The following is a 15,133-nucleotide window of genomic DNA, read 5'->3' as shown; positions in this document are numbered from 1 at the left end:
TGAAAACTTGCATTCATTATTTATAAAGAGACAGGAAAATAGACTAAACTTTTTCTAATAACTCTCTACTTGAGAGAAGACTGAAAAGGACATGCTGACAAATAAAATTATATGTAATTGTATGTAATTTTAATGTAATCTTTTCATTCAATCAAGGTTATATTTTGGGGCATCTTAATTTTTTTAAGTTTATTTATTTTGAGAGAGAGAGAGAGGAACAGCACAAGAGCTGGAGGTGGGGAACAGAAAGAGAGGGAGACAGAGAATCCCAAGCAGGCTCCAACCACACCATCAGCGCAGAGCCTGATGTGGGGCTTGAACTCACAAACTGTGCGATCAGACCCAAGCTGAAGGCAAGAGACAGATGCTCAAACAACTGAGCCACCCAGGCACCCTACATTTGGGAGCATTTAAAAATATTTCTTATATGTACCTTGAAATGAAGCAATGGAACTCAAAATTTTAGGTCAGGTTTAATTAAAGAATGACTCTAATAATTAGAGTGATAATGAGGGTAGACCTATGGCATTCGTGGATTTTATTGATGTAGTTTTATGCAAATGTCCCAAGTCTGGAAACTGGTTTCCAGGAATGAGTCACATAATAGTGAGTCCAGCAGGTATCTAACATCTGAATCACTTCTTGGGTTTGTTCTCTATTCATCATAACATGCAAGAAACTTTATTAAAGGTATGGAGAGATTATTTAAAAAGTTTTTAGCAATGCTTTATTATAGTTTATGAGAAGTTTCTCAGTGATTTTCTTGATTTCTAAATATTTGGAGACAAAATCCATATGTATGATTCCTTGTGCAAGGGTATTCATATATAGGGATCTACAATACCCCACTGGGAATCATAATGATAAATAAGTAAGAAGGATATTGAAAAAAACAACAAATAAGAATGTAGCAATCAAGTCTAAATCCAACTCATCTTTATCCGTTCTTGGTAGGCTCTTTATGTTTTTATTTGTCACATGATACCCCTATGAACAAGTAAAAATTTTTTTTTCCTATATTTTAGACCTCAGAAGCTATCAAGTCCTTCCTCTAGACCTAGTCAGGTATTTTGATCAAACAGGTGTGTTTTTTTTTTTGTTTGTTTGTTTTTAATACTTTTGTTTCTTAGGATATTTCTTGAGTCATTCTCAGAAATAAGTCCAAACATTAATAGTGACTTCACTCTATAAGACATACTATTATATGAAAATGTCTAGTCTACTCCAAATAAACCAAAAAAGATAATTTATTTACACATTTACACATTTGGAATTTATACTTTTATTTGCAAAATACTCATTTGAAACAGCAGATATTGGGGACTTATTTTAAAAATACATATATCAAGGGGCACCTGGGTGGCTCAGTTGGTTGATCAACCGACTTCAGCTCAGGTCATGATCTCGCAGTTTGTGAGTTCAAGCCCCACATCGGGCTCTGTGCTGATGGCTCAGAGACTGGAGCCTACTTCAGATTCTATGTCTCCCCCTCTGTCTACCCCTCCCCTGCTCATGCTCTTTGTAATAAATAAATGTTAAAAAAAATTTAAAAAAATACATATATCAAATGCATTAAAAATAAGAATGATGAATCCAAGGCACTGGCAATCTTATGAGGAATGGTAGGTTATAGAGAGATTTATATCTTATTCCTTGTTTCAGTATTAGGTGTGTTTTGATATGCTGTAATTCCTTGCAAATTACTAATCTGTGGTGAGGGCATAGAGTAATTTTTACTTCATTAGGATGTAAATTGACCAGCATTCTATAATTATTCACAATAAATAGAAGTTTACTACAAATTGAAAACAAGAATAAATCTGAAAATAATTTTGATTAAAATTGTACAAAATTATCTTGTATCACAAACCCAAATATGTAATATAATATGATCCCCAAATTGTAAATTTTGGAGCTTATAAAAGGATCTCATGCAAGTAAAACATTAAAATAGTATAAACATACAAACAAAAAAATTGAGAGATATTCCATGTTCATGGAGAGGAGAAATCAATGTTATTTAGATGTCATTAATTGCCAATTTATATATAGATTCAATTCAATACCAATCAAAATTACAGGATGTTATATTGTGGATATTGACAAACTGATTCTAAAGTTTATATGAAGAGGCAAAAGACACAGAATAGCTAACATAATGCTGAAGAATAACAAAGTTGGGGGACTGATCCTACCCAACTTCAAGACCTGACTATAAAGCTACAAGTTGAAAAAAAAGGTGAGTTATTAGCAAAAGAATAGGCAAATAAATCAGTGGAGCAGAGTAGAGAGCCTGGAAATAGATCCCTATATAGGCAACTGATCTTTGACGGAGAAACAAAGGCAGTAAAATGGAACAGACAGTCTCTTCAACAAATGGTGCTGGAACAACTGGACATAACCTTCACAAAAGTTAACTCAAAATGAATCAGAAACCTGTATGTATATACAATACCGTAAAAAACCTAGAAGATAACATAGGAGAAAACTTAGATGGCATTGGGTATGGTGATGTCTTTTTTACATAAAATGCCTAAGAAACAATCCACAAAAATGATTGATAAGCTGGACTTCATTAAAGTTAAAAACTTCTCTGTGAAAGGCAATGTCAAGAGAACAAGAAGGCAAGCTTCACACTGGGAGAAAATATTTGCAGAAGACATATTTGATAAAGGACTGTTATCCAAAATATACAAAGAACTCTCAAAACTCAACAATAAAAACACCAACAACATGTTTTAAAGATGAGCCAAAGACCTTAACAGATATCCCACCAAAGGAGATATACAGATGGCAAAAAATAATAATAAATAAAAAACAGATGAAGTATGTTCCACATCATATGTCATCAGGGAAATGCAAATAAAACAACAATGAGCTGCTAATTCACACCTACTAGAATGGCCGAAATCTGGAACACTGACAACACCAAATGTTGATGAGAATGTGGAGCAACTGGAACTCTCATAGTTTGCTAGTGGGAATACAAAATAGTACCGCAGTATGGAAGACAGTTGAAAGACAGTTTGCCTGTTCCTTACAAAACTAAACGTACTCTTACCATATGATCTAGCAATCATACTTCTTAATATTTACTCAAAGGAGTTAAAAACATATGTTGTTACAAAAAGGTGCACACAGATTTGTACAGCAGCTTTACTTATAATTGCCAAAACTTGGAAGCAACCAAGATGTCCTTCAGTAGGTGAGAGGATAAATAAACTGTACATCCAGACAATGAAATCATTCAGCACTAAAAATAAATTAACTATAAAGCTGTGAAAAGGCATGCAGGAAACTTAAATGCTTGTTAAAAGTGAAAGAAGCCAATTTTAAAAGCTTACATCCTATATGATTCCAACCATATAACATTCTGGAAAAGGCAAGACCACCAAAATAACAAAAAAGATCAGTGATTGCCAAGTGTTTACAGGTGAGGAGGGGTTGAAAGAGCACAGAGAATTTAAAGTAGTGAAAATACTCTGTATGATGCCATAATAATGGATACATGCCATTATACATTCGTCCAAACCCAAATGAGTGTGGAACACCAAGTGTGAATGGTAATGTAGACTATATATGGTTTTTTGAGTGATATGATATGTCAAATTCATATTCATTATTTTTATTTTTTTTAAATTTTTAATGTTTATTCATCTTTGAGAGAGAGAGAGGAGAAAGAAAGAGACAGAGTGTGAGCAGGGGAGGAGCAGAGAGAGAGGGAAACACAAAATCTGAACCAGGCTCCAGGCTCTGAGCTGTCAGCACAGAGCCTGATTCAGGGTTTGAACTCAAGAACTGAGAGATAGTGACCTGAGCTAAAGTCGGACGCTTAACTGACTGTGCCACCCAGGCGCCCCTACTTTCATTATTTTTAGCAAATGTCCCACCCTAGTGGAGATTATTAACAGGAGAATGGTTACATGTATGAGCCAGGGAGTATATAAGTAATATACTTACTGAGTATATTGAATATATGAGTTATCTACCTTCCCCTCAATTTTGCTGTGAATTTTAAGCTGCTCTGAAAAAAGGTCTTAATTTAAAAATAAAATCGTATGAACATTTACATAGTTTCATTGTTGAACTTTCTTCTGTATTTTAGGTTTTAAACAAGTTCCCTATATATTATGAAATATTATGATCTATATTACTTTGGAATTGCCATATTTGATATAGAATGGTTTCCCATTCTTGTACTAACTTGTATTTACTTGATTTACTAATAAGATTGAAAATCTTTGCATGAGTTTATTGGCCTTTCATATTAATTTTTTGGTGAAGCCCTTCGTTAATTTTTAATTTTTTTTAACGTTTATTTATTTTTTGAAGGAGAAAGAGAGCATGAGCGGGGGAGGGGCAGAGAGAGAGAGAGGGAGATACAGAATCCGAAGCAGGCTCCAGGCTCTCAGCTGTCAGCACAGAGCCCGATGTGGGGTTCTAACTCACAGACCATGAAATTATGACCCGAGCTGAAGTCAGACGCTCAACCAACTGAGCCACTCAGGCGCCCCAGCCCTTTGTTAATTTTTATATTAGCTTGTGTTTTTCTTATCAGCTGATAGTAGTTTTAAAAAAATGTATTTTGCATTCCAGTCCTTTGTGGATATCTTGAGTCATACACAATTGCCTGTAATCTATGGTCAGTGCTTTCACTTTAGTAATGTTATACCGTATTCATCAAAGACTAATATTGTATGTTCAGGGGTTGAGGTAGGAATTACATTTTTGCTTCTTAAATGAGTCACAAACTCACAAGATAGTGTGTCATACACAAGCTTATTTTAATGCCTGCACCAGACCCTTGATACTCAGCAGGGCATATGGGGAACATATAGCTTATATTTTTCCCCATTCAGGAGTTGTTTACAGACACTAAAGTAAAAGTAGAGTGGGGGTTGTGGTATTGTTCCTACAGCTTGCAGATCCTCAAGAAAACTTGACACTTTCCCATCTAGTCAGGGGAAACTGCCCCTCCATTAGTCAGTCTGCAGGCACAGTAGTGGTGATCTGGATAAGGTTATGTTGCCTCAGACTATAGAGGGATATGGTCATTAGGCACCCTCTTTTACGGTTTCAGCTGAGAATTTTCCTAGGTCTTACTTATTGTAGGTCTGTGAGCAATCTGGAGCTTACCTATACTAGCAACCCAGGGATAGTTTTTAAACACAAAGCTACTGACACATTTAACACTTCACACATAGGATGGATGCCTTAATTCACTGTATTTTATTATAACCAGTTTCATCAGCTTTTTGTTAATCTTTAATAATTTCAGTTATTAATTTTAAGGGACAGTGCAGGGACCAAAGAAAGTAAATCGTTTTTACAAAGAGGAGTTTGCACGAAGGATCCCAAGCTCCAGGAAAGGGAATATCTCAGGAAGTCCTTACCCAGATAAAATGTTTTCATTTTAATTTAGTGAATTTATCAGTTGTTTCTTTTGGTTTTGAATGTGTGTGTGTGCTTTTTTTTTTCTTTGCATCATTTCAGCTATTGTTCTCTGCTGTTAAAGAAATAAAGATATTTTCTTATGTATTCTTTTAATATTTTAAAAGTCTCTTCACATTTTTTTGTATAGTGTTGAAATTGGATTTGGAGAAAAGTACAGTTCTATTTTATTTTTTTCATACTGCTAGCCAATTGTTGTGACACTGTTTATTGAATATTCCATCTTTTCCTCATTGAATTGAAATTCTATGCTGCCATACACAGAGCTTTCATACATGCACAGATGTATTTCTTGGTTTTCTATTTTATTTCATTGTTCTCTTCATCATCCCTGCACAAATACCACGCTGTAATTTAATTATTCTAGGGATAAGTCTTAGTAGGTTATAAAATGAATAAATCTACTCTTTTTGTCTCTGCTTCAAAATGTCCTTGGCTGATGTTCGCCCTTTATTTTTTATCCTTTTGTTTCAATTTTTGGAATAGGCAAGTTTGGTGAAAAATCATGTGTTAAAATTTACTGAAGTCACATTTACTGTAGTAATTTTTTATTTTGGTTGGGGAAGAAGTAGTTTTTTAATTTTTTTAATATCAAATTTATCTATCAATGAACTTTTTCAGGTTGTATAATAAAGGTTTCTACCTTCTCTTTATATGTCTTGCATTTTTTTCCTATTTCTTCACAAACTTTTATATTGCTGTAAATGGGCTTTTAAAATGTTACATTTTTCAAATGATGTTCTGTATAGTAATGTTGCTTTTTATCGTTATGTCTTCTAAGCAACTTTGATAAATTCTTATTAATTTTCATTTACAATTCTTGTAATTATATAATTTTATTTATAATATCTATACAAATAGCATCATTACAATTTCCTTTGTATTATATTTCTATTATCTAATTGAACAGGTTAGGAGCTCTCTTACAGTGCTGAATGCAAATGGTGAGTGTGGCCATTCTTATATTTTTCTTGACTTTAAAGGAACTGTTTCTCATGTTTTGCCATAGTGTACAATGTTTTTGTTAGATCATTTTATGGTAAGTATTAATTTGGGATATATATACTTTCTCAAACTACAGAAGCCCAATTTTTCTTTTCACCATTTTCTTCATAGTGAACATTATATAAAGTTTCCATTGCAATGGTTAGTTTTAGTTTCTAATGGATCAATGATGATGGAATTCATCATACCCTAATCTATTATCTCATTCCATATTTAATGTGGTCTTTTTTCCCCAATTTACATTGTAGTCAGCATTAAAATACCAGTAAGAAAATTCACGGATTACTTTTTAAAAAAAATTTGGGTGGGGCACAAGGCAAGATTTTACTTTGAATCCCTCAAAATTTGATAATATTCATCTTATTAAAATTGCCTCAAGTTTCAGAATAATGTCCTTCTCTACTCTTATAAAGCTTGATTTTGACATTTAAATATAAAATATTATAATAACTGAAATAGCATGATCAATTTAATTCCTAGTCTGAATCTGAAGTAAGTAGAAAATACATCTTATAAATAAAAATGCAGGTAAGCAGATATTCACATAATTGAATAGAATTTTAGAACAGTGTGACTTTCTTCACTTATAGTTGAAAAATTACGGACTATGAAAAGATTTTTCATTTATCTGAGCTCCCACAGACAATTAATGAAGGAAACTTGCTTCTCTTCTTCTAGCATATAACTTTAAAAACTTTAAGTCCCTTTGGGACTGTTTTACTATTTTACAGAAAAAATCTCTTGGTTTTCCATCTTGCAGTTTATTTCTTTGATCATCATTGCTCTCTATACTGCTATTTACTCCCATTGGTTGGTGGTCATTGTTGTTATGATTATTATCATTATGATTATGGTTTAATGTTTTACTGAAAATGTGTTATTTTATTGCAACCTTTGACACAACATAAATGTTCATAAAACGTATGTATATTTTAATGAAAAATATGTTGTAAATAACTGTGAAACTAGCATTCAGTTCAAGAAATAGAACAGTGCCATTGTCCTTCTCTGCTTCTATCTGAAATGTTATCCCTTTTCACTGAGCTAGAAACTGTGTAATAATCTAAGCCATGTGATAATAGATTTGTTTTCTGTTAGAGTTTCACTTCCTATATATGCTTCTATAACCAATATAGTTTTGTCAGATTTTGAACTTTATAGGAAAGGATTAATACTGTACTTGCCCTTTGTACCTTGCTTCTTTTGCTTAAACTTCTGCTTTTAATATTTTGTAATGTATTTCAGTTGTTGCATATAGTTGCAAATTGTAAATATCCATCATTCTATGGTGATCTGTTAAGGTACTAAAATTTATCTCTATTTGATGAATGTTTAGGTTATTTCAAGCTTAAGGTCATGCAAATAAAGAACATTTTTGTGCATGCGCACAGATTTTCACTTAGATATCCTATATATATTCTGTTAGATTTACACTCACTTATTAATTCCAGGAGGTTTTTTTTGGCCAGTTCTCCAGAATCTTCTATGTAGAAGATTATATCGTTTGCAAACAGTTTTATTTCTTCCTTCCCAATCTGTATAATTTTTATTTCCTTTTCATGTCTTATGGTGTTAGAAATATTAGGATTTCTAGTATGATGTTGTATATAGCGGTGAAAGGGAACATTCTTGCATTGTTCCCAATTTAGAGGGAAAACATCCAGTTTCACGTCCTTAAGTATGATATTAGCTGTATGCATTTTGTACATGTTTATTACCAAGTTGAGGAAGTTCTCTGTTATTATTAATTGTTTGAGAATTTTTATCATGAAAGGGTGTTTGATTTTGCCAAAAGTTTGTGTTTTTTTTCTGCATCAATTTGATACATACTTTATTTCTTTATTAGCTTATTGATGTTATGGGACACTGATTTTCTTTTTTTTTAAGTTTTTAAAATTTTTATTTATTTTGAGAGAAAGAGAAAGAGCAAGCAGGGAGGGGCAGAGAGAGAGGAGAGAGTGAGAATGCCAAACAGATGTTGTATTGTCCGTGCAGAGCCCAATGCAGGGCTCGAACTCACGAATCGTGAGATCATGAGCTGAGCTGGAAGATGCTTAACCGACTGAGCCACCCAGGTGCCCTGGGACACTAATTTTTAATTTTTGAAATAGCCTTGTATGCCCAGAATAATTCTCATTTGTTTATTATAAATTGTTTTCAATGTTGCATTTGGTTTGCTAATGTTTTAAATATTCTGACATTTATGTTAAAGAGAAATATTGGTCTGTAGTTTTCCATTCTTGCAGTGTTTATCTGGTTTTGGTATTAGACTAATACTGGCCACACAGAATCAGTTAAGGAGTGTTACTTCTGCTTCTTTTTCATGGAGGAATTTGTATAGAATCAATATCATGTACCCTTAAATGTTTGGTAGAATTCACCAACGAGGCAGTTGGGTAAGTGCTTTCTTTTTTAGAAAATTGTTGATTGTTGATTCAGTATCATTAAGAAATAGAGAGTATTCCCTTATTATTCTTTTATTATCCATTGAAACAGTGGTGATGACCCTCTTATTTCTGTTATTAGTAATTTGTATCATCTGTTTTGTGTGTATGTTTTTGTTTTTGTATTTATTTATTTATTTGAGAGAGAGAGAGCTAGACAAAGCATGAGCAGGGGAGGGACAGAAAGAGGGAGTATTTGCTAAGCATTTTTTAAATTGAATTGAACAATCTCTGTCTTTTACTTTGAGTATTTATACCATTTATGTTTTTTTTTTTAATTTTTTTTTTCAACGTTTATTTTTGGGACAGAGAGAGACAGAGCACGAACGGGGGAGGGGCAGAGAGAGAGGGAGACACAGAATCAGAAACAGGCTCCAGGCTCTGAGCCATCAGCCCAGAGCCTGACGCGGGGCTCGAACTCACGGACCGCGAGATCGTGACCTGGCTGAAGTCGGACGCTTAACCGACTGCGCCACCCAGGCGCCCCTATACGATTTATGTTTAAAATAATTGTTGGAATAGTTGTATTAATTTTTACAATGTTTTCCCTCTCTCTCTGCCCCTCCCCTGTTCATGCTCTGTCTCTCTCTGTCCCAAAAATAAATAAACGTTGAAAGAAAAAAAAAATTTAAAAAAAAAAAGGGGCGCCTGGGTGGCGCAGTCGGTTAAGCGTCCGACTTCAGCCAGGTCACGATCTCGCGGTCCGTGAGTTCGAGCCCCGCGTCGGGCTCTGGGCTGATGGCTCAGAGCCTGGAGCCTGTTTCCGATTCTGTGTCTCCCTCTCTCTCTGCCCCTCCCCTGTTCATGCTCTGTCTCTCTCTGTCCCAAAAATAAATAAACGTTGAAAAAAAAATTAATTTTTACAATGTTCTAACTTTTTATATTCATTGTACTTGTTCTTTTCAATTTATTAGCTGCTTTAATTTTTCTGCCTTTTCTGGTTTTAATTGAACATTTTATATTATTTCATTTTCTCTCTTCTCTTAGTGTATTAATGATACTTTTGTTTAGAAGATTTTTTAAAGTGGTTTACCTAGCATTTGAAATATACATTTACTTCAAATTTAGTCCACTTTTAAATAGCACTATACTAGTTCACAACTATATGCATACCAGAGCATTCCTAATTTCTTTTTCCTATTCCTTGAAATATTTTTTAAATTTTTTAAGTTTATTTATTTGAGAGAGAGAGAGAGAGAGAGAGAGAGAGTGCTAGATAAAGCATAAGCGGGGGAAGGGCAGAAAGAGAGGGAGTATGTCACAGAGTCTGAAGCAGGCTCCAGGCTCTGAGACACCATCATGGAGCCTGACGTGGAGCTCAAACTCACAAACTCTGAGATCATGACCTGAACCGAAGTCTGGCACTTACCTGAACTGAGCCACTCAGGTGCCCCTGTCCCTTAAAATATTGTTGACATTCATGTTACATAACTATATGTTATATTCAGGTAAAACATTTTTATGATTATGCTTTTGAAAAAAGTTATCTTTTAAATCAATTAATGAGGAAAGTACTTTTTTTTTCCTTTTCTGATGCTCTTCTTTTTTGTGTATTGATTTAAGTTCCTGGCTTATGTTATTTTTTTCTCCCTAAAGAACTTCTTTTAACACTTATTGCAGAGCCTGTCTGTTTGTGATGAATTCAATCTTTTTTTTTTTTTTTTTTTTTGTCAGAGTAAATCTTTTTTTCCCCTTTACTTTTGAAGGCAAATGTTGCTGGATACACAATTCTGTATTGGTTTATTTTTATTTACTTTTTATTTTTAAATTTTTTTCAATGTTTATTTATTTCTGAGAGACACAGAGAGTGAGGAGGGGAGGGGCAGAGAGAGAGAGAGACACAGAATCCAAAGCAAGCTCCAGTCTCTGAGCCATCAGCACAGAGCCTGATGCAGGGCTTGAACTCATGAATGGTGAGATCATGACCTGAGCCGAAGTCAGACATTTAACTGACCGAGCCACCCAGGTGTCCCTATTTTTATTTATTTTTTAGTACTTTATGTATTTTACTCCACTTTCTTGATATATGGTTTCTGATGAGAACCCTACTATAATTCTCACAATTATTCTTCTATAAGTAAGGTTTCTTTACCCTTTTGGTTTCTTTCAAGATTAACCCTTTATCTTTGGTTTAATTCAGTTTGAAGATAATATGCCTAAGTAAATTTTGTTTGTTTGTTTTTCTTTCAATATTTTTTCTGTGTGATGTTCTCTTACATACCTGGATCTATAGTTTGCTGTTTTTTTTTAATAGTAGTAAAGTTTTGATCATTATTAGTTCACATATTTCTTCTCCACTATCTGTTTCTTCTTCCTTTGATGTTCCAATTGCTTGTGTTTCCCCTTTGAAGTTTTCCCACAGTTCTTGGATGTACTGTTTTTTCCCCACTTGTATTTTAGTCTGAATAGTTCCTATAGACCTATCTTTAAGCTTATTCATTCTTTCCTTGGCTAAGTCTCGTCTACTGATGAATGCATTAAAGGTATTAATTGTGCTAGTGTACTTTTATTTCTATCATTATTATTTTTTTTTATTTTCTTAGAGTTGCCATTTCTCTGCTTATATTATCCATCTATTCTTTCATGTTGTCTACTTTTCCTTTTATAGCTTTTAATGAATTAATCATAGTTATTTTAAATTTTCTCTCTGATAACTATAATATCTGAGTCATATCCAAGTCTTGTTCTGATGCTTTCTTTTTCTCTTCAGTCTGTGCTTTTCTTGCTTTTTTCATACCTTGCTATTTTTTTTTAATTGTATTAAACATCAGACATTTTGTACTGGATGAAAGGAACTGAAGTAAATAGACCTTCAATCTGAAGATTTATATTCATCTGACTAGAGATGCACAGTTTTTAGTATGTACTGTAGTGTAAGTGCCAGAGTCTTTAAATTCTTCTAGTGCCTTTGTTTTTGTCTCCCCTCATACCTGTGGGCTTCTCTTAGTAATCCTTGGAAAAAGTCTCTGTCTTGCAGCTAGCTAACCAACTCTCAGTGTATTGGAACTCTGTTTTGGTGGTAGCAAGTGCAAAAAGAGAAATTGGCTATAATATTATGATTTAGTCTGTCTTTAGCTGAGGTGTGACTCTTGACTGTGCTTCACAAGTGTTTGTATGGTGTCATAGCTTTTCTCCCTCCTATCAGGTGAGTCAGAAAGGCTAAATGTGGCTGAGGTGGTTGGGGATCATTTTCCAAAGGCTTAGAAGCAGAACAAGACTGTGGTAAAATCTTTTCCTTTGAAGAATATGCCTTAAAAAGGGTTACTTTCCCCTTCCTCCTGGCAGAAGCATAAGGGGATTTTTCTTCTCTTTTCTGAGTTCATGGTGCATTTATGGAGGTAAAACCCATGAATGTGGGGGGTCTTAAAAGGCTATGACCTCACTCTTACTCTCATCTTTCAGCTGTGTATCAAAATTACTATTAAATTGTTCCTTACAATTTATGGTTGTGACAGCTTCTGCTCTAGGTAAGTATATATATGTTGGCTGTGTCTTTCTGGCTGTACCTGGTTTTCTGGATTTCATGGTGGCAGTTTTTCTTGTGAATTCAGTTCTCTAATTGGCCTAAGAAAAGTCACTGATGTTTTGTTTGTTCAGCTGTGTTTATCTTATAAGGACTGGAGTGACAACCTCCAAATATGTGGGAGCAGAAATCTTTTCATTTTTTTTTTATTTTTTCCCAGCTTTGCTGAGATATAATTGACATATTGTGTTAATTTAAGATGTACAATGTGATGATTTGATACACATATATAATGTGAAATATTTACCACAATAGAGTCAGTTGTTATATCCTAAAAGACTTCCTTTGGCATTTCCTTTATTGTGGGTAGGTTGATATATCTTGTTTTTGTTTATCTGAAAATGTCTTCATTGTTTTTTATATATAAAGGCCTGCTAACATTTGAATGCCATTTTAGTATTATAATCTGAAAGAAATTGACACCTTGTTTATTACGAAATATTACTCTTAATTTCTGTTATTATTTGTTCTGAAATTTATTTTGAATGATATTACTAGAGCCTCTAGCTTTCTTTTGATTAGTATTTACATGATTTATCCTTTCCACCTTTTTGCTGTTATCTATTTGTATTCTCAGATTTAAAATGGCTTTCTTTTAGAAGACATATTGTTGGTTCTTGTTTTTATATTCAATTTGATAATTTCTGTCTTTTAATTGCAGCATTCATACTATTAACACTTCACGTGATTAGCAATATGATTGAGTTTTAATTTTCCATTTTTCTGTTTATTTTCTTTCAAAAAGATTTTTTTAATGTTTATTTATTTTTGAGAGAGAGAGACAGAGCATGATCAGGGGAGGGGCAGAGAGAGAGAGGGAGACAGAATCTGAAGCAGGCTCCAGGCTCTGAGCTGTCAGCATAGAGCCTGATGCTGGACTCAAACTCAGGAACCAAGAGATCATGACCTGAGCTGCAGTCGGATGCTTAACCTGCTGAGACACCCAGGTGCCCCTTGCTGTTTGTTTTCTATTTGTGTCATATATCTTTGGTTCAACTATTTCTTCTTTTCCTGCTTTCTTTTAGAATAATTGAGTATTTTTATTATTCCATTTTATTTTACTTATTAGGTTGTATAGTTTTATCTCTTTGTTTTATTTTTTCAGAGTTTGTTCTAGGGTTTATAATATACATCTTTAATGTATCAGAGTTTACCTTTAAATTATACCATATTGCCCATCTACCATCTCACATATATAGTGGTTTGTGCCCATATTTCTACTCTGTCTTTTGTCATTGTTGTCATATTATACTTCTCCACATAGATAGAACTCTATCTATGTGGAGAAGTAAAATATGACATATACTCTGCATGTGTAAAGTAAAATAAACTCTACAATATAGGGTTATTATTTTTAAACATTCAATTTCATTTTAAGGAGATAAACAAAGAGAAAAATACTTTCACATTACCCTCATATTTACCATTTACATAACTTCATTCTATCTAGTATCAGTTTCCTTTTATCTCAAGAAAAATTTTTTATATAAGTGCACAAATGATGAATTTGTCAGTTTCCATTTGTTCTAAAAGTATTATTTTAAAGTTATTTTTGTAATGCTAATTTTACATATTTTTTTATTACTTTGAAGATCTCTCCACTCTTTTCTTTCTGAACTCTTTTCTTCCAAATTGATTTCTGAAGGAGTATACTCTCATTTTTAGAATTGTGTTCCTCTGTATGTAATGTCCATGTTTTTCTAGCTGTGTTTTTATCAGTGTTTTGCAGAAAATTGATCAAGTTATGCCTGGTGTAGTTTTTTTAGATTTCTTCTGTTTGGTGTTGGTCGAGCATCTTCCATATGTCAGTTTATTTGTTGTTTTTTTAAAAATTTTTTTCATGTTTATTTATTTTTGAAAAAGACAGAGCGCAAGCAGGGGAGGGGCAGAGAGAGAGGGAGACACAGAATCTGAAGCAGGCTCCAGGCTCTGAACTGGCAGCACAGAGCGCAACGTGGGGCTTGAACCCACGACCTGAGCCGAAGTTGGATGCTCAACCGACTGAGCCACCCAGGCACCCCATTTGTTTTTTAAAATAATCTTTGGAAATAGGTCAGCCATAGTTTTGTCAAATTTCTTTCTTGCTCAGGAACTTTCCTAGGATTCCAACGTCAAATATGTTAGCCTGCATGGTAGTCTCACAGGTCACTGATGATCTGAACTTTATTTTTTTTCATTTTTGTTTTTGTTTATCTTATTGTTTCTGTTGTTAGAATTTTTCTCCATGTGCTCTATTTTGTATAGATTTTATTACTAGTGTCTTCACATACACTCCAAATTTCTTCTACTGTGTCTAATCTGCCAAAAATATCATCTTCTGTTGTTTTTCTTTTAATATTTTTATTATTTATTTTTGAGAGAGAGAGAGAGAGACAGCACAAGCAGGGGAGGGGCAGAGAGAGAGGGAGACACAAAATCTGAAGTAGGCTCCAGGCTCTGAGCTGTCAACACAGAGCCCGACCTGGGGCTTGAAGTCACGAACCCGTGAGATCATGATCTAAGCTGAAGTCAGACAACCGACTGAGCCACCAGGCACCCCTGTTGTTGTTTTTGTTTTGATACTGTATTTTTCATATTTAAAAGTTCCCCACAATCTGTTTTGTATATCTTCCATTTCTCTTCTCATCATGGTCATTTTTTTCCTCTACCTTTTTGAGCATATGGAACATCTTTATTGTAACTGTTTTAATGGCTTTGCTATTTTCATCAT

The 15,133-nt window shown here is 33.8% G+C and overlaps 1 protein-coding gene across 4 annotated transcripts in view; it reads left to right on the top strand.

Annotated features, from left to right (window-relative positions):
• The window catches only part of LRFN5 (leucine rich repeat and fibronectin type III domain containing 5), a 250,282-nt gene that overhangs the window by 131,913 nt on the left and 103,236 nt on the right, over nt 1–15,133 (top strand). The window contains exon 3 of one of the 4 annotated variants that reach the window (XM_086709854.1): nt 6,362–6,395. The exons of the other annotated variants lie outside the window; for them this stretch is intronic. The gene's annotated coding sequence lies outside the window, so the exon portion shown is untranslated. The remainder of the gene's footprint in view (nt 1–6,361; nt 6,396–15,133) is intronic. 4 annotated transcript variants of the gene reach the window in all.

This window comes from Puma concolor, chromosome B3 (assembly GCF_028749965.1).
Source record: "Puma concolor isolate L17-30 chromosome B3, mPumCon1.1.hap2, whole genome shotgun sequence".
Lineage (NCBI taxonomy): Eukaryota > Metazoa > Chordata > Mammalia > Carnivora > Felidae > Puma > Puma concolor.
The sequence above is the reverse complement of the archived record's forward strand: the minus strand, read 5'-3'. Positions and strand labels throughout refer to the sequence as shown.